Raw genomic sequence first — 24,518 nt, forward strand, 5'->3', positions numbered from 1 at the left:
GAATTATGGTAGGCAGAACTATACATCCTGTCTCCAAGCAGGCAGCTATGACTCAGGTCAAACCAAGTATTGCCATGTGAGAAAGTCAAACCTGTTTTTGTTGTTGTTGTTGTTGTTGTTTTTTGTTTTTTAATTTCATTAATATATAATGTATTGTGTGTCCCGGGGTACAGGTCTGTGAATCATCAGGCTTACACATTACACAGCAATCACCATAGCACATACTCTCCCCAATGTCCATAACCCAACCACCCTAACCCTACCCTGCCACCCCCATCCACACTCAATTTGTTTCATGAGATTAAGAGTCTTTAAATATTTGTCTCCTTTTCACTCTGATCTTGTGTTATTTTTCCTTCCCTATGCCCCACAATCCCAAATCCTGCCTCTCAAATTCCTCATATCAGAGAGATCATACGATAATTGTCATTTTCTGATTGACTTATTTTGCTTAACATAATACCCTCTACTTCCATCATCATTACAAATGGCAAGATTTCATTTTTGATGGCTGCATAATTATCCGTTGATTTATATATTTTTTTTTTGCAATTTTAACTTTTTTATTGAGATATAATTGATATTTAACATTATATTAGTTTCAGGTAGACAGTGTAATGCTTCATATTTTTATATACATATATACATATTACATCTTCTTTATCCATTCATCGGTTGATGGACATCTAGATACTCTCCAGAGTTTGGCTATTGTGGACATTGCTGCTATAAACATTCAGGTGTATGTACCCTTTAAGATCTCTACATTTGTATCTTTAGGGTAAATACCCAGTAGTACGATTGCTGGGTCATAGGGTAACTCTATTTCCAACTTTTTGAAGAACCTACATACAGTTTTTCAGATGGTTGCCCCCTCTTGCATTCCCACCAACAGTGTAGGACAGTTCCCCTTTCTCCAAATCCGCACCAATACCTGTTATTTCTTGACTTCCTAATTTTAGCCATTATGACTGGTGTGAGGTGGTATCTCACAGTGGTTTTGATTTGTGTTTCCCTGATGTTGAGTGATGTGGAGCAACTTTGCATGTGTCTATTGGCCATTTTGATGTTGTCTTTGCAGAAATATCTGTTCATGTCCTCTGCACATTTCTTGATTGGATTATTTGTTCTTTGGGTGTTGAGTTTGGTAAGTTCTTTAGAGATTTTGGATAAAAGCCTTTATCTGATATGTCATTTGCAAATATCTTCTCCCATTCTGTCAGTTGTCTTTTGGTTTTGATGACTGTTTCCTTTGCTGTCCAAAAGCTTTTTTTTTTTTTTCAACTTTTTAAATTTATTTTCAGTGTAACAGTATTCATTGTTTTAGCACCATACCCAGTGCTCCATGCAATCTGTGCCCTCTCCAATACCCACCACCTGGTTCCCCCAACATCCCTCCCTCTGCCCCTGCAAACCCCTCAGATTGTTTTTCAGAGTCCATAGTCTCTCATGGTTCACCTCCCCTTCCAATTTCCCTCAACTCCCTTCTCCTCTCTAACTCTCCTTCTCCTCCATGCTATTTGTTATGCTCCACAAATAAGTGAAACCATATGATAATTGACTCTCTTTTCTTGACTTTTGGCACTCAGCATACTCTCTTCCAGTCCCATCCATGTTGCTACAAAAGTTGGGTATTCATCCTTTCTGATGGAGGCATAATACTCCATAGTGTATATGGACCACATCTTCCTTATCCATTCATCCATTGAAGGGCATCATGGTTCTTTCCACAGTTTGATGATGGTGGCCATTACTGCTATAAACATTGGGGTACAGATGGCCCTTCTTTTCACAACATCTGTATCGTTGGGGTAAATACCCAGTAGTGCAATGGCAGGGTCATAGGGAAGCTCTATTTTTAAATTTTGGAGGAATCTCCACACTGTTCTCCAAAGTGGCTGCACCAACTTGCATTCCCACCAACAGCGGAAGAGGGTTCCCCTTTCTCCACATTCTCTCCAACACATGTTGTTTCCTGTTTTGCTGATTTTGGCGATTCTAACTGGTGTAAGGTGGTATCTCAATGTGGTTTTAATTTGAATCTCCCAGATGGCTAGTGATGATAAACATTTTTTCATGAGTCTGATAGCCATTTTTATGTCTTCATTGGAGAAGTCTCTGTTCATATCTTCTGCCCATTTTTTGATATGATTGTTTTGTGTGTGTTGAGTTTCAGGGGTTCTTTATAGATCCTGGATATCAACCTTCTGTCTGCACTGTCATTTGCAAATATCTTCTCCCATTCTGTGGTTTGTCTCTTTGTTTTGTTGACTGTTTCCTTTGCTGTGCAGAAGCTTTTGATCTTGATGAAGTCCCAGAAGTTCATTTTCACTTTTGTTTCATTTTCCTTTGGAGACATATTTTTTTTTTTGAGACATATCTTGAAAGAAGTTGCTGTGTCTGATATCGAAGAGATTACTGCCTATGTTCTCCTCTAGGATTCTGATGGATTCTTGTCTCACGTAGAGGTCTTTTATCCATTTTGAGTTTAGTTTTGTGTATGGTGTAAGAGAATGGTTGAGTTTTATTCTTCTACATATAGCTGTCCAGTTTTTCCAGCACCATTTATTGAAGAGACTTTTTTCCACTATATATTTTTTCCTGTTTTATTGAAGATTATTTGCCCATAGAGTTGAGGGTCCATACCTGGGCTCTCTACCGTGTTCCACTGGTCTGTGTGTCTGTTTTTATGCCAGTACCATGATGTCTTGGTGATCTCAACTTTGTAGTAAAGTTTGAAATCAGGTAACATGATGCCGCCCATTTTATTTTTGATTTTCAACATTTCCTTAGTGATTCCGGGTCTCTTCTGATCCATACACATTTTTGGATTATTTGCTCCAGCTCTTTGAAGAATACCGGTGGACTTTTGTTCGGAATGGCATTAAAAATATAGATTGCTCTAGGCAGTATAGGCATTTTAACAATGTTTATTCTTCCGATCCAAGAGCTTGGAATGGTCTTCCATCTTTTTGTGTCTTCTTCAATTCCTTTCATGAGTGTTCTGTAGTTCCTCAAGTACAGATCCTTTACCTCTTTGGTTAGGTTTATTCCCAGGTATCTTATGGTTCTTGGTGGTATAGTAAATGGAATTGAATCTCTAATTTCCCTTTCTGTACTTTCATTGTTAGTGTATAAGAAAGCCACTGATTTCTGTACATTGACTTTATATTCTACCACATTGCTGAATTGCTATATGAGTTCTAGTAGTTTGGGGGTGGAGTCTTTTGGGTTTTCCATATAAACAATCATGTCCTCTGCGAAGAGAGAGAGAGTTTGACTTCTTCATTGCTAATTTGGATGATTTTTATTTCTCTTTGTTGTCTGACTGCTGTTGCTAGGACTTCTAATTCTATGATGAACAAGAGTGGTGAGAGTGGGCATCCTTGTCGTGTTTCTGTTCTCAGTGGGAAGGCTGCGAGCTTTTTCCCATTGAGGATGATATATGCTGTGGGTCTTTCATAGATAGATTTGATGAAGTTCAGGAATGTTCCCTCTATCCTTATACTTTGAAGCGTCTTAATCAGGAACGGATGCTGGATTTTGTCAAATGCTTTTTCTGTATCAATTGAGAGGACCATATGGTTCTTCTCTCTTCTCATATTAATTTGTTCTATCACACTGATTGATTTGCAAATGTTGTACCATCCTTGTAGCCCAGGGATGAATCCCACCTGGTCATGATGGATAATCTTTTTAATGTGTTGTTGGATGCTTTTGCAAGGATCTTGTTGAGAATCTTAGCATCCATATTCATCAGGGATATTGGTCTGAAATTCTCCTTTTTGGTAGGGTCTTTGTCTGGTTTGGGGATCAAGGTAATGCTGGCTCCATAGAAAGCGTCTGGAAGTTTTCATTTTGCTTCAATTTTTTGAAACAGCTTCAGGAGAATAGGTGTTATTTCTTCTTTAAAAGTTTGGTAGAATTCCTGAGGGAATCCATCAGGTCCTGGGCTCTTGTTATTTGGAAGGTTTTTGATTGCTGCTTAAATCTTGTTACTAGATATCGGTCTATTCACGTTGTCAATTTCTTCCTGGTTGAATTTTGGGAGTATATAGTTTTCCAGGAATGCATCCGTTTCATCTAGGTTGCTTAGCTTATTGGCATATAACTGTTGATAATAACTTCTGATGGTTGTTTCTACTTCCTTGGTGTTCATTGTGATCTCTCCCTTTTCAATCATAATTTTATGAATTTGGGTTTTCTCTATTTTCTTTTGGATTAGTATGGCTAATGGTTTATCAATCTTATTGATTCTTTCAAAAAACCAGCTTCTAGTTTCATTGATACGTTCTACTGTATCTCTGGTTTCTACCTCGTTGATCTCAGGTCTAATCTTGATTATTTCCCTTCTTATGTGCGGAGTTGGTTTGATTTGTTGATTCTCCAGTTTTTTTGGTGTAGAGACAGCTGCTTTGTTCTGGATTTTTGAACTTTTTTGAGGGAGGTTTGGATGGTTCTGTATTTCCCCCTTAGGATAACCTTTGCTGTATCCCATAGGTTTGGGACTGAAGTGTCTTCATTCTTGTTGGTTTCCATAAATTGTTTTCGTTCTTCTTTGATCTCCTGGTAGATCCAACCATTCTTAAGCAAGGTGGTCTTTAGCTTCCAGGTGTTTGAGTTCCTTCTGATCTTTTCCTTGTGATTGAGCTCCAGTTTCACAGCATTGTGATCTGAGAATGTGAAGGAAATAATCTAAGTCTTTTGGTATCAGTTGAGTCCTGATTTGTGAACCAGTATGTGGTCTATTCTTGAGAAGGTTCCATGTGCACCTGAGAAGAATGAGTATTCTATTGTTTTAGGGTGGAATGATCTGTATATATCTATGAGGTTCATCTGGTCCAATGTGTCATTCAATTCTCTTGTTTCTTTATTGATTTTCTGCTTCGATGATCTATTTCTGAGAGAGGTGCGTTAAGATCTCCTACCATTAATATATTCATATCAATATGACTCTTTATCTTGATTAACAGTTTTCTTATGTAATTGGCTGCTCCCATATTGGGGGCATAGTTATTTACAATTGTTAGATCATCTTGGTGGATAGGCCCTTTAAGAATTATGTAGTGTCCTTCTGTATCTCTGACTACAGTCCTTAGTTAAAAATCTAATTTGTCTGATATGAGAATCGCTACCCCGGCCTTCTTTTGAGGCCCACTGGCATGAAAGATGCTTCTCCATTCCTTCACTTTCATTCTGGGTGTATCTTTAGGTTCACAATGGGTCTCTTGTAGACAACATATGGATGGGTTCTGTCGTTTTATCCAATCTGTAACCCTGTGCCATTTTATGGGCAGCGTGTGATTATTGATAGGTACGTTTTTAGTGACATCGTGTTACCTTTGATGTCTTTCATTCTGTATATTGTCTCTATATTTCCATTCAATGCTATTCTTAGGACTTTTCCTCTTTTATAGACCCCCCTTAATATTTCCTGCAGTGTCGGCTTGGTGGTTGCATAGTCTTTTAAGCCATGCCTGTCTTGGAAACTCTTTATCTCTCCATCCACTTTGAATGTCAGTCTTGCTGGATAAAGTATTCTTGGCTGCATGTTCTTCTCATTTAGTGCCCTAAATATATCTTGCCAGCTCTTTCTGGCTTGCCAGGTCTCTGTGGACAGGTCTGACATTATTCTGATGGCCTTTCCTCTGTAAGTAAGGAGCCCCTTTGTCCTAGCGGCTTTCAAGAGATTGTATCTACAATTGTGATTCCTCAATTTGACTACCAGGTGCCTTGATGTTTTTTTGGAATCTATAATCTTGGGTGGAGACTGTTCGGCCTCTAGTACATGAATGGTGGTTCCACTCTCAAGATTGAGGAAATTTTCATGAAGAACTTGTTCCACTATATCTTCTAGACTTCTTTCTTTCTCCTCCCCTTCAGGGATTCCAATAATTCTGACATTGGAACTTTTCAAGGCATCATTTCTTTCCCTGATTCTGTATTCTTGGCTTCTAAGCTGTTTGTTCCAGGCTTCCTCCTGATCCTTTCTCTCTATCTGTTTGTCCTCCAGATCACTAATTCTATCTTCTGTCTCAGTTACCCTAGCTTTGAGAGAATTTAGATTAGATTGGAACTCATTGAGAGCATTGTGAACCTCATCCCTGGTAGCTTTCAGCTCTGCCCTAACATTGTGAACATCATCTCCGGTCTCTTTCATTTCAGCCCTAAACAATTCTGTTTGGTCATCCATGGCTTTCTCCAACCTAGCTATTGCCTGGATAATTGTTAGCCTGAATTGTCTTTCCACCATATTGTCTATGTTGATAGCCATTAGCTCTGTTGCAGAAGGCCCATCCTCTGTATTTTTCTTCTGTTGGGCATTCCTCCTTTTAGTCATTTTGGTGAACAATGGGTGAATGGATGTAGCTGGATGTATTGACCATGGTGCAGTCAAGGTGCACCCTGGAACACTTCTGAGAATTCAGGATTCCCCACCCAAACGAAAGAAAAAAAAAAAAAAGAAAAAGAAAAAGAATAAAAGAGAGAGAGAGGAAATAAAAGGAAGATAAAAGAGAAGGTTCAGCCCATATGGGCCCAAGGTAATATTTATGAAGTATACAAACAAAAAGAGACAAAAGTATATGACAAGAGAAAAAAATTATATATATATATATATATATATATATATATATATATATATAGAGAGAGAGAGAGAGAGAGAGAGTCAAATAAAGGAAGAACCTCATCAAAATGAACCCCAATTGTAAGATTTGTATACTATCAGGACAAACACAAAAACACAGAAACAGTGGTAGAAGAAAATATGGGAGAGTGGTTATAAATTCTCAGTGTGGGCGAGGAAGGTTATTTTGATTCTTCTTGGATGTATCTTTGATATCTTTGTTAAAGGACTCAACTTTCCTAAGTTAAAGGGGGATTAAAAACTGGTTTACCTATAGTGGTAGATTTGACTGGGGAAAGTGGATTAAACCTTTAATGAGGTTTAACTCTATATGAATATTAGAAAATAAAAATAAAAATAAAAAAGGAATAAACTAAACTAAACTAAACTAAAATTTAAAAAAATTAACAAAATACACACAAAAAAAACCCACAGGTGTATTTATCAAAAAGTTCAGGTTAGAAGGTTATTTTGGAATTTGATGTACTGGACATCTCATTGTGATGTTAAATAGGTTAAAAATTATCTATATATATACATAAAAAAAATGAGCCAGAGTAGTGGGAACGAATTAAAAATAAAAGTTGTCCTATGAAGTAGTGGTGGTTGTTCTCTTGTCCTTTTTTTTTTTTTTTTCTTTCCTGTTTGGTTTTCTAGGGGAGGGGCCTGCCTCGTGGGTTTTCAGTCAATTATATTCTCTGAGTTAAGTCCTCCCATTCCCCTCAAGGAGGTGGGGTCTGAGGAAACTGTTTTTTTCAGGCTTTTGTTCTCTGGAGGATTTTACGTTTTTTCACTTTTTTTTTTTCTCTCTCTCTCTCTCTCGCCTTGACTGCCTTTGGTGGTTTTTGTAGGTTTAGAGGAAAGCTAACTGCTCCCTGACCTCCCTCTCAGAGAGAAGCCTCAGTTTGGCTGCAGAGCCCAAATAAATTCCCCCTTGGCCGCTGGCAGAGCAGGTTCTGAGTCGCGGTCCCTGGGGACACAGGATTTTTTGCTTGTATCCAAAACCATGGCAGCGATGTCTGTCTGGGCAGCTCCAGACCGCCATAGAGGTTCCAAGCAGTGATTGCACACCGAGATTTTCCCGCTGGCCCGGGTTGGGAGTGCCTGGACTTTCTGGGTCTGAGAGCACTGAGCTGGTGTCTGTGTGCACCTCTCTCAGGGAAGGGCACGGGGCGTGACTCGGACTTTCATAGCACGTACCCCAATGTTTATAGCAGCAATGGCCATGGTCACCAAGGTGTGGAAAGGACCAAGATGCCCTTTAATGGGTGAATGGATAATTAAGATGTGGTCCATATACGCTATGGAGTATTATGCCTCCATCAGAAAGGATGAATACCCAACTTTTGTATCAACAGGGATGGGACTGGAAGAGATTATGCTGAGTGAAAAAAGTCAAGCAGAGAGAGTCAATTATCATATGGTTTCACTTATTTGTGGAGCATAACAAATAGCATGGAGGACAAGGGGAGTTAGAGAGGAGAAGGGAGTTGAGGGAAAATGGAAGGGGAGGTGAACCATGAGAGACTATGGACTCTGAAAAACAATCTGTGGGTTTTGAAGAAGTGGGGGGTGGGAGGTTGGGGGAACCAGGTGGTAGGTATTAGAGAGGGCATGGATTGTATGGAGCACTGGGTGTGGTGCAAAAACAATGAATACTATTATGCTGGAAAAACAAACAAACAAACAAAATACTCAATCCTTCCTTCCCTTCTGTTCTAGACAACTACTAGTATATATTTTATTTCAGATATGCTTTTATAAAAATTCAATATAAATGGAATCATTCACAATGTGGTTTTTTGTGATTGGTGTTTGTCATCTACCATATTTTCAAGGCTCATCCATGTTGTAGCATGTATCAGGACTTCATTGTTTCTTTTAACTAAATAATATTCTGTTGTGAGGATATACCACATTTTTTGTAAGAATATACCACTATTTGATGCACATTTGATGCAAATGTACATTTGATGCATTCATCAGTTGATGGATATTTGGGTTGCTTCCATTTTTGGGGTATTATAAGTAATGCTGTTATAAATATCCATGTAAAAGTATGTGTATAGCCATATCATTTCAATTCCTTTGGTATATATCTAGGAGTAGAATTGTTGGGTCATATGGAAACTTTGTTTAATTTTGAGGGAAGGATGAGGGAACACTCTAATTGTAAGGGACATAAGATATTTCACATATTGTATCACATATCACATATTTTAAACATTGGCAAGACTAAACTATAATTTTTAAGGATACAAACTTGGCTAATAAAACCATCAAGAAAAGCAAAGAAATAACTCTAGAAGTCAAAATGGTGGTATTTTTTAAGAAAGAATAGGGACTGTGATAGAAATAAAGCACAGAGTGGGAATTCTTGGATAAATGAACAAATGCTATTTCCTGATACATGATATATGTGGTGGTTATAAAAGAATATTTGTTTTATACTACATGATATAGGAAAGAGGATGTTAGGGATCAAAGCCAACAGCCAAGAAAGAATTCTTGAGAAATATTTGGTGTATAAAGATGGTTCTATTAAAACATGGGACAGGACAGTGGGCAGAAAGAGCCCCAATGGGGTCTTGACAAATGGCCCATTTTATACTTTCAAGTTGGGAGGGCATCAAAGATATTGTAAGTCTCTAAGGAATTTTGGAAACAAAGTTTCCAGGACCTTGATGGGGACAGCTATTGTTGGGAAAGGGTCACTTCTGACTGTCTCCTAAAACCTAAGTCATGAGACCCTTCAGATGTATATCGGTGGGTCATATGCTTGGGGGATTATTGCCACCATGTATCTTGAGGGTTTCGAGACAAAGGAAGTTTCCAAAATACATTAAAACAGACTTACAGGATCATGGTGGTGGGGGTAGGTTAGGATTTAGGATGACCTTTTGTCCTTAGAAAAGTGTCAAGAACAAGGCAGTTGAGTCTGCAGAGCACTGCCTCTGCTTGTTTCAAGGACCTGTCAATGTAGGTAGTAAGGCAATTTAATAATTTTCTTCTGTTTTTGTTTCCTACATCACTATATATTTGTTTAATGTGATTTTCTTTATTTCATTTTATTTCATTGTATTTTAAAATAAAAAGGAAAAAATAATTTAAAAATATAAATAATAAAAATAAAGGTGCAGTAAGTTCATTTTTTAAGAGATAAAAACAGGATTTTTTTTTACCAGCAATTCCACACTAAAATAATTAAAGGTAGGTTTTTGAAAGAAGGAAAATGATCTCAAATGGAAGTTGAAAAGGCAGAAGGCAATGTTTAACACCAAGAAGGGCAAAGATATGAATAAATATAAATGAATATTGACTCTTGAACTAACAACTACAATGTTATAAAGAATTTATAATATATTTATGATAGGGTAACAAGGGGGTAGATGTAAAGTGACTTAAATATTCTATATTTCTGTAAGTGTAAAGGAAGTGGTTAGAAATGCCAAATTTGTATTGCATTATGACAAGTAAGGCATATGTATTGTAGTCTCTAGGGTAATTGTTATAATAGTAAAATAAGATACAACTATAAAGCTAAAAAAAGTAAAAAACTATCAAGCATAAAGAAATAAAAAAGGAAGGTAAAGTAAAGATTAAAGTAGAAATCAATGAATTAGAAAGGAAGCATAAACTAGAGAAAAATCAGTAAATCTAAATATTGTTTTTTTAAAATACATTAATAGGAATGATAAATCTCTAGAAAGATTGATCAAGAAAATAAAAGGGAGAACATAGACTTCATTACAGATTCTACAGATCCATCAAAATAACGAGAGGTCATTAGAGTGAATTTATGTAGATTCTTTATGTAGATTCTTTATGTAGATTCTTTATGTAGATTCTTTCAACAGTCTTCATAAAATAGAATGGTCTTCAAAAAGCTCAAACTACCAAAACTGAGAGACTATTAAAAATCTTTATAATCTGACTTCTACTGAAGTGATTCTGTTAAATTCTTTCATATGCACATGCACATAAGAACACATGCATACATAAACACACACAGTTTCACATGCCTTTATTAATAAATTCTTCAGATATTTAGGAAATAAATACCACCAATTTTGTATAAACTCTCAGAAAATAGAAGAAGGAGAACCTCTTTAATATATTTGTTAAGGACAGCATAACCTAAATTATATAATCTGATATTACGGCAGAAAAGAAAAAGTACAGATCAGTCTCTCTTTTCTACATATATGTTACAATAATAAAACATTAGCAAATTGGGTATATTAAAAGAATAAGACATTGTTTTCAAATAAGTTTATTTTGTTTGTTCATTTGTTTTAATCTACAGCTGCTAAAACAAACTTGGCACAAATTTAGCAGCCCCCAAAACACATATTTATTATCTCATATGTTCTATGATCAGAAGTCTGGGTGGATTTGGTGCAAAAATAATGAACACTGTTATGCTGGAAAAAAAAAAAAAAAAAACAAAAAAAAAAAAAAAAAAAAAAAAACATCAGTCAGGCTGAGTTTCCTATCAAAAGCTCTGGGAAAGGATCTGCTTTCAGGCTTATTAAGGTTTTTGGAAGAATTCAGTATTTCAAAAGCAAGGCTGAGGTTTCTATTTCCTTGATTGCTATCACCTGGAGGCTGTCCTTACCTTCTAGAGGTCTCAGTCTTGTCCTTGTAAATAGCTCCAATGCAATGATGTGGTGAACACTTCTCATGCTTAGAATCTCTTGGTGTTCTTCTGCTGCACTTCTCCTGCTTTATCTTTCAACTTCTTTCTGGAACTCTAGACAGAAATATTCCTCTATTATTAAAGGATCATGCAATCAGATTGGGCCACGTGGATATTCTCATTATTTAAGCCATGTAGTCCTTTTTTTTATTAAGATTTTATTTATTTATTTGACAGACAACAATCACAAGTAGGCAGTGAGGCAGGCAGAGACAGAGAGAGAGGAAGCAGGCTCCCCACTGAGCAGAAAGCCTGATGCAGGGCTTGATCCCAGAAGCCTAGGATCATGACCTGAGCTGAAGGCAAAGGCTTTAACCCACTGAGCCACCCAGGTGCCCCAACAAAATAGTTCTTAAAACAAAGACTGTTACAAAAGTTAAAGAAGTACACTATGTAATCATTAAGGGAACAATAAGATAAGAAGAAAAAAAGTTGGATATATTTATATACCCAAAATGAGAGAACACAAATAAATAAAATGGTTAGTAACAAATATAAATGAAGTAATTGGTAGTAATAGAGTAATATTAGGGGACTTTAAAACCCCACTGACATTGATAAACAGATCATATTGAAAGACCCTCGATCCGCACCCAAGAAGCGGACACCAAGCCTCCACTGGATGCAAGTTGCAAGAGGTTTATTGGTTACACAGGCGCCTGCGGACGCATCAGCCTTTGTGGGCTGAGCGCGCCGGGCTAGGTTGGGGAGCAGATTATATAGGGCAGGGTTGGGGTGGCGGGAAGCGAGCTTACAGAAGCAGATGCTTGGTTACAGGAATCTGATTGGTAACTTTAAATCAAGCATTGTCAGGCACTGGGTTTAAGGCAAGGACACAATGGTTTGTTCTGGTGGGCCTTGGCTCAGCACTCTGGAAAGTCCCAGGTACACTCTATTCCTCATTTGTCTTTTGTCTTGACAGACCGGGTGATCACAGACAATAGACATCCTGGTATGTGTTGCCATCTGGCTATGGGGACAATCAAGCCTTCAGCAAGGGGAGAGGGGGTCTGTGGGGACATCAGGTTACTTAAACAAGCCTTTAGCAAGGGGAGAGGGGTCTTTCATTCCCCCCTTTTTCTTTATCATGGATAGAATCCTATATCCATTCGCTTTGTTCATGAAGTAAGTCAGTTTGAGAGCCGGTCTGTTTAATTAGTTGATATTGCTGTGTCAGCATCATTGTCTGGATTACTGACAAGTGATCTTTTATAAACTGTGCGAGTTTATTTAAGATACAAGGGCCGATTGAAAATTGGGCTATTGATAAGGTAACTTCTTTGTTGTAATCTCAAGGACATTTGCAAACCAAGGGAGGCTCCTGTCTTGCAGGATTGTGATCTCAGCAAGTCAACTATTTATCATTTTATGGCAGTCAGGGATGTCTGAGGAATGTTACACATATGGAGGGGAGCAGGTGAAGGGGGGATGAAAGGCACCAGCTTTTGCTTTGTCCTCAGACAGCCTCCTGCTCCTTTATTCCCCCCTGAACAATTTTGACCCTTAAATTTTTAAGGTGGTTGAAGGTGGAAGGTCTCATCTTCTATAACTTCTTCGTGCTGAATAGGGGCGTAGAGCTGTCCCTACTTACTGGGGTCAATATTGATCAGGGTAGGAATGTATAAGGGAGTTTCGAAAGGTGGAGGTAGTTGAATCCAGCGCTGACAGTAAAGAGGTGTCCTTGTGCGCAACAAGGATCGTCTGTCGTGGTGTAGTCATTGTAGCAATGGAGTCTCAGCACCAAGTAGAGAAACATGGAAAAAAGCAACATATTAAGGTTAATAAGGCGATAAGAATGAGAAGCCCGAAAAAGAGATCTGGCCATAGTCCTCCTTCAAACCAGGAACTTAACCATTTACTGAGAGAGAGAGAAGGATCTTGTAGGCCTTAATTTGGGTATTCATATCTTTTATTAGTCCTGTGACATTTTTGTGATAGTCTGGGATGTACACACAACATTCTGTCTTGATAATTGCACATGTGCTACCCTGGGCTGCTGTCAGGACATCTAAGGCCATCCTATTTTGTAGGACTGCCTTGCGTATCTGTGACACTTCGGTATTAAGCTGGGAGATGCTATTTAGTGAATTATTGAGTGCCTTTGTAGTATATTTATTAAGGACTTCTACATGCCACATGACATCCCCTAGTCCCGCAGATGGAACAAAAATGGATGCTAAGTGATCATACCATTTAAAAACAGATCGTGTTCACCTCTGTTTTAAGTTGGGGAGATTAGCAGGAGTTATAATGGTTTTAGTAATGCGCCCATGATTCCAGGAAAATCCCCTTTCCTTCCAAATAGCTCCATGGGCATGTGGTACCAGGAAGGCATATTTGGAGTCAGTATAAATGTTAATTCTTGGGCTTTGGCAATTGCAAAGTGCTAGTGAGCACTATGGCACACCTAACTTTTCTTCTTCTTTCTATGAAAACTGTTTTCATCAGAAAACAGTTTTCATCAGAAAACATCATGTCATTCGTAATTTTAACAGGGGCATCTTAAACCTGGCCATATAGAATAAGCTAGATTAATAATCTCTGAACATTTTTGCTCTATAGAGAAAGAAGTACAGTGGTCAGGTTCAGGCATACAGGTAACTAGGTTTAAAGTTTGACAAATTTTAAGTTTTATTTCTGGCATCTCTGTTAGTGTAGCCCAGTATTTAATAAGTCGGCCTCCATCATCCATTGGTGGCCTTTGGCTACTAAGACAAATCGGGACCTGATGTGACATTATTACAGTTAGGGACTGTCCCATAGTGAGCTTTGAGGCTCCTTTATAAGGGCTGTTTTAGGTTTTGCTAAAGCATCTGTTTGCAATTGCACCTCAATGGAGGTGGCCTCTAGATAAATATGACTAAGGGATGAAACCAATAAGAAGACCTTTGAGTGGTCCAGCCTTAACAATATCCCAATTACAGATGATCATTGTCAAGTGGGAGAAGAGTGCGGTACGCTGGCTTTTAGGCAATTTCATTATTCCAGTTGTTTAATCATGTGTCGTGGGGTCTGCTAATATCCCCACAAAATAATAAGATTGACTAAAGAAGCTATTGTACAACTTCTCTGAAGTTTACCTCAAATTGTTTAGCTTAGGTAAACAAACATTTAAAGACAATCAAATCTAGAATTTAACATCCATAAAGGTGTGTTATTAAAACAGAATTTTTCTCTCTAAAATAACCCTCATTTACAGAGATAGCCAAATCAGGACTAATTTACTTGTGAAACACGTTCAGTTTTAACAAACTTGGCCTATTATTTACATAAGCTCAGCAAGAACAATGAGTGTGATCAATAGATCTTTTAGCATCTGCTTTGCTGGAACTTTTAATAAGGAATCTCTAGGTTGAACTTTTAGTAGCCTCTCCGGGCCAGAAGCCAAGCCCTGTACTGGCCATCAGGCATGCCTACAATACCTGTCGATTTGGGCGAATTTCTCAGTGGGCGAGTTCCTCTTCTGAGACCGCACCTACCAAGGAGTGACATTCTTTACTCACCTGGTGAGGCTGCTGGGAACTCTGTAAGCAAGGTATCAGGCCAACAGTCCCAAGGGGCTTTATGGCTCCAGGTTTTATAAAATCAACCTTAGTTCCTTTAAACTGTCTGGTCATATCCGAGTCTTTTCAAATATGACATTCCAGTCAAAGCCTTGGTAAAATAACCCGTGTTTCCAATTCTTTCCTGTTACAAGGAGAACAGATTCTTATTGAACTTATGCAAATGACTGATTGCCATGGAAGAATGCTTACTTACTGAGACCTTTTGGTTTCAGAGGGTTCAGATAGAGAGAAAAGCTTGAATGCTTTGAGCTCTTTTATAAATGAGCACTTTTACATCTCTATAAGTTACAGATAACTAGGAGGAAGTATCCCTAGTCTGGAAGAGCAAACATTAGAGAGAACCAGCAATGTTTAAAGTAAGACAAAACATTAAGAGATATAACATTATAATTTTTTTTTAGTTTATTTAGTCCCGTGTTACCAAATCTGGTGAATGCGGCTTTAGTCAGTTTTGGAAATTTTTACCCATTTCAAGTTTTAGGATTTTCAAGTATATCAAATATCTGTATTTGTCCTGAAAGTCCTTTATAGGAATCTCCTTGAAGATAAAACTCATTTTACAAGAGAATTAAAACAATTATAAATGACAAAAACTCAGAATGGATATGGTTAAAGCTAAAGAGACACGGGAGTTTACAATTTAGCTGCAAGGAAATCAGATTATTTTTGTGATACATAACATTTCCATAATTACAGTATCAAGCGATGATCTCTCAAAACATTAAAACTTTAGGAAGTGCGTAGAGTCTCTAGAATAGTTATAGTATTTTCCCAAATGTAATCCAAGGTTTATCATCGGTTCAGTAGTATTTCATGAGCAACTTTATATATCAGGGAAAAGCCTGAGTCAAAGAGATTTACAATTTAAATCTTGTCAACGTTTGCTAAGATCTTAGAAAGTTTTGAAGCATATGCCTAAATATAATAGGGATGTTAAATACCTGATAAAACAAAGCATAGAAACTGGTTTTTCTGGGCAGGCAAAGAGAAAATCATTTACATTCTCATAACAGGAGATCAATTAATCTAAGAAAATTTTATCCTTTGAACAGAGAATTTTAGAAAGACCCTTCATAAACCTTTTATAACTTTTCTTTGCATTCAGGTCTTGTCCTAAGCCATTTCTTTCGAAGTAACCATCTCATTTAGGATAAAATTACCTTCCTCTACCTTTAACAAAATGTATTCCCATTCCTTAAATCTTTCTTACTTATTATCTATTTTTCTATAGAGTTTCCCTTATTTCCATCAGTCTTAGTTACACTAAGCATAATTTGATACTCTTAGAAACCCCTTAATCTCTAGTGAAGACTAAGTATCAACCAATTGTGAACTGTTACAACAGAATTCTTCAGGTGGTAAATTTAAGAATCAGTTAAGTGGCAAACAAGTTTACCAACAGATTTAAATACTGCCTGGTTGGCTCAGTGGGTTAGGCCGCTGCCTTCGGCTCAGGTCATGGTCTTGGGGTCCTGGGATCGAGCCCCACATCGGGCTCTCTGCTCAGTGGGGAGCCTGCTTCCCTCTCTCTCTCTCTCTGCCTGCCTCTCTGCCTACTTGTGATCTCTACCTGTCAAATAAATAAATAAATAAATACTCTTAGTTTCTTTGCAGTAAGAAGTCAAAAGCACAAACCTATATCCAGTAATTAATGACCTAGCATTTTATCCTGCTTGGTTAAGACCTAGATGTCCATAATTTAATTTCATTTGTCATCCAAGCAAAACTTTAAAGCTTTTAGATTATCAAAGACTTTGAAAGCTACTTCAGCAATTACCCATTAGAACTTTGAGATAGACAATTAACCATCAGTTTAGTTATTTCTTTGCTAACAAATTTTAATAAATAACATGAGTTTATTTGACCTTCAGTAAACTTCGAAGTTTCACATTTACTGCTGATAACTTAACAGACAGGTCTTATTTTAATTAAATCAACAAACTTAACTTAGTTCCAACATTGATTTACGTTCCATCTGGACCCACTCCACTTTGAATGTTTACCTGAGACATGGTTGGGAAGATCTGGAGTGAGGGGGTGTTAGGTCCAGGGGGTGCTCTTCTTGCTCCTTGACAGTGAAGAGAGAAGGTGCATGTGGTGCATGATCTAGAGGCCAGTCATGCAGGCTGCACACACGTTGGTACAGAAATAGGAGAAGAGGGAAACAGAAGAAACAAAGTGCTGCCAGGAGGCAGAGAAAGGATTCCCAGTTTTGGAGCTCCTAAGCCCCAACAGAGGAGCAGATGCCATGCTTTTTCATTAGCCAGGGGGAAGGGGTTAGGCAGTCCAAGTCAGGCCAGAGAACACAGGAACCTCCCCGAAACAAAGAATTTCGGCAGCTGCTTGGGAATATTCCCTATAGTCTCTGTCTCGAGTCAGACCAACCCCAGTTGGCTCCAGTTATAGCCATAAACACAGGAAGTGAGTAAGGGAGAAGCTCCCACATCTATTAGGAGAAGCAGAGAGAAATAAAGTCAGAGTCCCCTTTGCTAGGGATGGCCCAGCAACCTGGGATTACTAAAAGAAGGCTTATTTACATAATTATCATCCAATATGTCAGGAGGAAATTTACTAGCTGACTCATTGAATCTGGTTTTAGCTCTTAATATCTATCTCTTATATTCCCTCCCAATATGTATGATGTTGCAGACAAGGGGAGGGGGACCTTTCAGATGCTGTCCTGCTCGCGTCCCTCGCGGGAACTTAGGAGCGTCTTAGCTAAGGTCTATCCGTATAAACCCTGGACCAGGCTACTCCATGGAGTAGATGACCGTTATGCCGTATGACGCTCCGCAAGACTCAGGGTGCAGCCCACTCAGACTCCGTAGCCGAAGGCGGTGGAGCCACACAAACATTCATACAGTCAGGCATTCCTCAGATTCAAACAGGTTAGACACCCTCCCTTTAAACAAAATGTAACCTTTATGACCAGTGTAAGGAACATATAACCACATTTAAAGACATTAATAGGACAATTTAGACATTAGACATAGGAGACAAAAACAGCTAACTGATTCAGACGGTCAGGAGGATCCTTCCTGACTCACAGACGGTCAGGAGGAGCACAGAGGCTCCTTCCTGACTCACAGACGGTCAGGAGGAGGAGCACAGAGGCTCCTTCCTGACTCACAGACGGTCAGGAGGAGCACAGAGGCTCCTTCCTGACTCACAGACGGTCAGAAGGAGCACAGAGGTTTCCTCCTAACTCACAGACCCCCAAGGCGTCCCCCGGGGTGGCAGGGGAGAAGTCCGAGTTCGTCAACTCCTTCTCTAGCTGCCCACAAACACAGATCAACTACGTAGTTGCTGAAAGGTTGCAGTGCAAGAACATAAAAACAGACAAACAGAGAGACAGAGACACAGATGCTGGCCAGCTTACCTCCTGGTGGGGATTGGGCGGGGTCTTGGGTGGGATTCCAAGAGATCTAGGTGGGACCTCCAAATGAAAGACCCTCGATCCGCACCCAAGAAGCGGACACCAAGCCTCCACTGGATGCAAGTTGCAAGAGGTTTATTGGTTACACAGGCACCTGCGGACGCATCAGCCTTTGTGGGCTGAGCGCGCCGGGCTAGGTTGGGGAGCAGATTATATAGGGCAGGGTTGGGGTGGCGGGAAGCGAGCTTACAGAAGCAGATGCTTGGTTACAGGAATCTGATTGGTAACTTTAAATCAAGCATTGTCAGGCACTGGGTTTAAGGCAAGGACACAACGGTTTGTTCTGGTGGGCCTTGGCTCAGCACTCTGGAAAGTCCCAGGTACACTCTATTCTTCATTTGTCTTTTGTCTTGACAGACCGGGTGATCACAGACAATAGACATCCTGGTATGTGTTGCCATCTGGCTATGGGGACAATCAAGCCTTCAGCAAGGGGAGAGGGGGTCTGTGGGGACATCAGGTTACTTAAACAAGCCTTTAGCAAGGGGAGCGGGGTCTTTCAATATAAAGAGAAATCAACAAGAAAACAATGACTTTGAATGACAAACTGGAATGAAATGGACTTAACTGATATATCCAGAACATTCCATTCTAAAACAGCAGAATACACATTCTTTTCAAGTGCACATGGGACATTCTCCAAAATTGATAACATATTAGGTTACAAATCAGGCCTTAACTAGTACAAAAGGATTAAAATCATACCACGTTCCTTTTCTAATCACAACACTATGAAACTTGAAGTCAATCAAAGGAAAAACATTTGGAAACACCACAAATACACGGAGGTTAAGGAACATGCTATTAAAGAATGAATGAAATTAAAGGAGAAATTAAAAAGTACATGGAAACCGATTAGGAGACAAGATGGTGGGGAAGTAGGAGGATGCGCTATTTCAACCTGTACCCTAAAGTGAGCTGATTACCTACCAAAGAACTGTGATCACCCATGATCAGCCTGAGAACAGAATTACACATGTCTGGATCTCTACAGGGGCAGAAGACACCAGTGGGCAAGTAAAGCAGAGTGGGAATGTCGGACTGATATCAGAAGATAAACAAAAGGGGGAGGGAGCAACCAGAGGCGACCCATTGGAAAGCAATATTCCTAATACGAGACTGCCCTGCTTCTGAGGACCAGTATTAACTTGGAGACTGGTTGAAAGCACTCAAAAAGAGCAAAGGATCGTGAGGTGGGGGGGGATTGTGGGAATCGGGGTGGCTAGGGATAGGGGCTTAAGTCCCCAGACCCAGGACAGCCTCCGCTGGTGCTGAGCCAGAGAGAGTGTGGTGGAGAAATGAGGTCTTGGTCCCTGAGCCACCAGCGCGCCTGAGAACGCATGGGGTCTGGCTCCTGTGAGTGGCTGGGAGCCTCGCCAGACTGCAGAACGCTAGCTGTGCTAACAGAGCCTGAGACGTGTGCACTCCTTACCTTCCCTTGGCAGAGATGCGCAAAAGCCCAGCCCAGCATTCTTAGACCCGCGCCATTCTACCAGAGCCTGAGACACGTGCGCACCCCAAACCTTACCCTGAGAGAAGTGAGCGAAGGCCCAGCCTGGGACTCTCAGACCTGCACCCTGCTACCAGAGCCTGAGATGAGCCTGTGACCCACATCCTCCCCTGAGAGAGGTTCAAGCAAGCCCAGTGCTCTTAGACCCAGAAAGACGAGGCATTCCCAGCCCCAGCCAGTGGAAAAATCTCAGTGTACAGTCGCTGCTTGGAACCTCTCTGGCAGTCTAGAACTGCCCAGACAGCCTCCGCTGCAGTGGTTTTGGGTACAAACAGAAGATCCTACGTCCCCCAGGACTGCGACTCAGAAGCTGCTCTGCCAGTGACCAAGGGGGAATTTATATGGGCTCTGCAACACCCACAGGGCACCAGATTGAGTGTTCTTTCTGAGAGGTAGGTCAGGGAGCAGTTTGCTTTCCTCTAAATCTAAAAAAAAAAAGAAAAAAAATCAAAAGCAGTCAAAGTGAGAGAAAAAAAAGTGAACAAACAAAAACATTCAGAGAACAAAAGCCTAAAAAAATGATTTCCTCAGAGCCCACCCCCTTGAGGGGGGTGGGAGGACTTAACTCAGGGAACATCATTGACTGAAAACCCCCATGGCAGGCCCCTCCCCCAGAAAACCAACCATGAAAGGAAAAAAAAAAAAAAAGATGACAAGAGAACAACCACAACTACCTCATAGGACAACTTTTATTTTTAACTCGTTCCTACTATTCTGGTTCATTTTTTGTTTACATAGACAATTTTTTAACCTATTTACCATCACAGTGAGATGTCCAGTACATCAAATTCCATAATAACCTTCTAACGTGAACTTTTTGATACGTATACCTGTGGGGTTTTTTTGCATTTCTATTTTTTTAATTTTTTTTTAAATTTTAGTTTACTTTAGACTATTGTATTCCTTTTTTATTTTGATTTTCTAATATTCAAATAAAGTTAAACCTCAAGGTAATCCCCTTTCCCCAATCAATACTACACCTATAGGCAAACCAATTTTTAATCCCCCTTTATCTTAGGAAAGTTGAGTCCTTTAACAAAGATATCAAGATATATCCAGGAAGAATCAAAACAACCTTCCTCACCCACACTGAGAATTTATAACCACTGTCCCATCTTATTCTTCTGCCAGTGTTTCTGTGTTTTTGTGTTTGTCCTTATAGTATATAAATCTTATACTTGTGGTTCTTTTTAACAAGGTTCTTTCTTTCTTTATATATATATATATATATATATATATATATATATATATATACACATACACACACACACACAAACATATTTCTTTTGTCATATGCATTTATCAGTCTTTTTGTTTGTCTGTTTTTTGTTTCTATACTTCATAAATCTCACCTTGGGGCCCATTTGGGCTGAAAATTTTCTTTTATCTTCCCTTTTTTCCCTCTCTCTCTCTCTCTTTTTTTTTTTATTCTTTTCTGTTTTCTCTTGTTTGGGTGGGGAATCCTGATTGCTCAGAAGCATTACAGGGTGCACCTTGACTGCTTCATGGTCGATACATCCAGCTACATCCGTTCAGTCATCTCTCACCTAAATGACTAAGAGGAGGAATGTCCAACAGAAGAAAAATACAGAGGATGTGCCTTCTGCAACAGAGCTAACAGCTATCAACATAGACAATATGTCGGAAAGAGAATTCAGGCTAACAGTTATCCAGGCAATAGCTAGGTTGGAGAAAGCCATGGATGACCAAATGGAATTGATTGGGGTAGAACTGAAAGCAACCAGAGATGATGTTCTCAATGTTAGGGCAGAGCTGAAAGCCACCAGTGATGAGGTTCACAATGCTCTCAATGAGTTCCAATCTAATCTAAATTCTCTCAAAGCTAGGGAAACTGAAACAGTAGATAGAATTAGTGATCTGGAGAACAAACAGATAGAAAGGATCAAGAGGAAACCTGGACAAACAGCTTAGAAGCCCTGAAAACAGAATCAGGGAAATAAATGATGCCATGAAACGTTCCAACATCAGAATTATTGGAATCCTTGAGGGGAGGAGAAAGAAAGAAGTCTAGAAGATAGTGAAAATTTTCCCAATCTCGTAAATGGAACCAGCATTAATGTATTAGAGGCCAAACAGTCTCCACCCAAGATTATAGATTCAAAAAAAAAAAAAACATCAAGGCACCTGGTAGTCAAATTGAGGAATCACAATTGTAGATACAATCTCTTGAAAGCCGCTAGGACAAAGAGGCTCCTTACTAACAGAGGAAAGCCCATCAGAATAACATTCAGACCTGTCCACAGAGACCTGGCAAGCCAGAAAGGGCTGGCAAGACATATTCAGGGCACTAAATGAGGAGAAATGCAGCCAAGAATGCTTTATCCAGCAAGACTGACATTCAAAATAGATGGAGAGATAAAGAGTTTCCAAGACAGGCATGGCTTAAAAGACTATGCAACCACCAAGCCGACACTGTGGGAAATATTAAGGGGATTCCATAAAAGAGGAAAAATCCTAAGAATAGCATTGAACAGAAATATAGAGACAATCTACAGAAAGAAAGACATCAAAGGTAACACTATGTCAATAAAAACGTATCTATCAATAATCACTCGCAATGTGAATGGCCTAAATGTACCCATAAAATGGCACAGGGTTGCAGCTTGGATAAAACGACAGAACCCATCCATATGTTGTCTACAAGGGACACATTTTGAACCTAAAGATATACCCAGACTGAAAGTGAAGGGATGGAGAAGCATCTTTCATGCCAATGGGCCTCAAAAGAAGGCTGGGGTACCGATTCTCATATCAGATAAATTAGATTTTAAACTAAAGACTGTAGTCAGATATACAGAAGGACACTACATAATTCTTAAAGGGACTATCCACCAAGATGATCTAACATTTGTAAATATCTATGCCTCCAATATGGGAGCAGAAAATTACATAAGATAACTGTTAGTCAAGATAAAGAGTCATATTGATATGAATACATTAATAGTAGGAGATCTTAACACACCTCTCTCAGAAATAAACAGATCATCAAAGCAGAAAATCAGTAAACAAGAGCATTGATGATACATTGGACCAGATGGACCTCATAGATATATACAGAACATTCCACCCTAAAACAACAGAATACTCATTCTTCTCAAGTGCAAATGGAACATTCTCAAAAATAGACCACATACTGGGTCACAGATCAGGACTCAACCGATACCAAAAGACTGAGATGATTCCAAGCATATTCTCAGATCACAATGCTTTGATACTGGAGCTCAATCACAAGGAAAAGTTCAGAAGGAACTCGAACACCCGGAAACTAAAGACAACTTTGCTTAAGAATGCTTTGATCAACCAGGAGATCAAAGAAGAACGGAAACAATTCATGGAAAACAATGAGAATGAAGACACTTTGGCGCAAAATCTATGGGTTACAGCAAAGGCGGTCCTAAGGGGGAAACACCTAGCCATCCAAGCCTCCCTCAAAAAAACAGAAAAATCCAGAACACACCAGCTGTCTCTACACCTTAAAGAACTGGAGAATCAATAACAAATCAAACTAACACCACACATAAGAAGGGAAATAATCAAGATTAGAGCAGAAATCAATGAGGTAGAAACCAGGGATACAAGTAGAACATATCAATGAAACTAGAAGCTGTTTTTTTGAAAGAATCAATAAGATCGATAAACCATTGGCCACACTAATCCAAAAGAAAAGAGAGAAAGCTCAAATTCATAAAATTATGAATGAAAACTAATACCAAGGAAGTAGAAACAACCATCAGAAGTTATTATCAACAGTTATATACCAATAAGCTAAGCAACCTAGATGAAATGGATGCATGCCTGGAAAATTATAAACTCCCAAAATTGAACCCAGAAGAAATTGACAACCTGAATAAACCAAAATCTAGTAACAAGATTGAAGCAGTGATCAAAAACGTCCCAATAACCAAGAGCCCAGGACCTGATGTATTCCATGGCAAATTCTACCAAACTTTCAAAGAAGAAATAACACCTATTCTCCTGAAGCTGATTCAAAAAATTGAAGCAGAAGGAAAACTTCCAGACTCTTTCTTTGAAGCCAGCATTACCTTGATCCCCAAACCAAAGACCCTACCAAAAAGGAGAATTTCAGACCAATATCCCTGATGAATATGGATGCTAAGATTCTCCACAAGATCCCAGTAATCAGGATCTAACAGCACATTAAAAAGATTATCCAGGGCGCCTGGGTGGCTCAGTGGGTTAAGCCACTGCCTTCAGCTCAGGTAATGATCTCAGGGTCCTGGGATCAAGTCCCGCATCGGGCTCTCTGCTCAGCAGGGGGCCTGCTTCCCTTCCTCTCTCTCTGCATGCCTCTCTGCCTACTGGTGATCTCTCTCTGTCAAATAAATAAATAAAATCTTTAAAAAAAATAAAAATAATAATATAAAGATTATCCACCATGACCAGATGTAATTGATCCCTGGGCTACAAGGATGGTTCAACATTCACAAATCAATCAATGTGATAGAACAAATCAATAAGAAAAGAGAAAAAAACCACATGGTCCTCTCAATTGATTCAGAAAAAGCATTTGACAAAATCCATCATCCATTCCTGATTAAAATGCTTCAAAGTATAGGGATAGAGGGAACATTCCTGAACTTCATAAGATCTATCTATGAAAGACCCACAGCAAATATCATCCTCAATGGGAAAAAGCTTGC

Source organism: Mustela erminea, chromosome X, assembly GCF_009829155.1.
Source record: "Mustela erminea isolate mMusErm1 chromosome X, mMusErm1.Pri, whole genome shotgun sequence".
In the NCBI taxonomy this organism is placed as follows: Eukaryota; Metazoa; Chordata; class Mammalia; order Carnivora; family Mustelidae; genus Mustela; species Mustela erminea.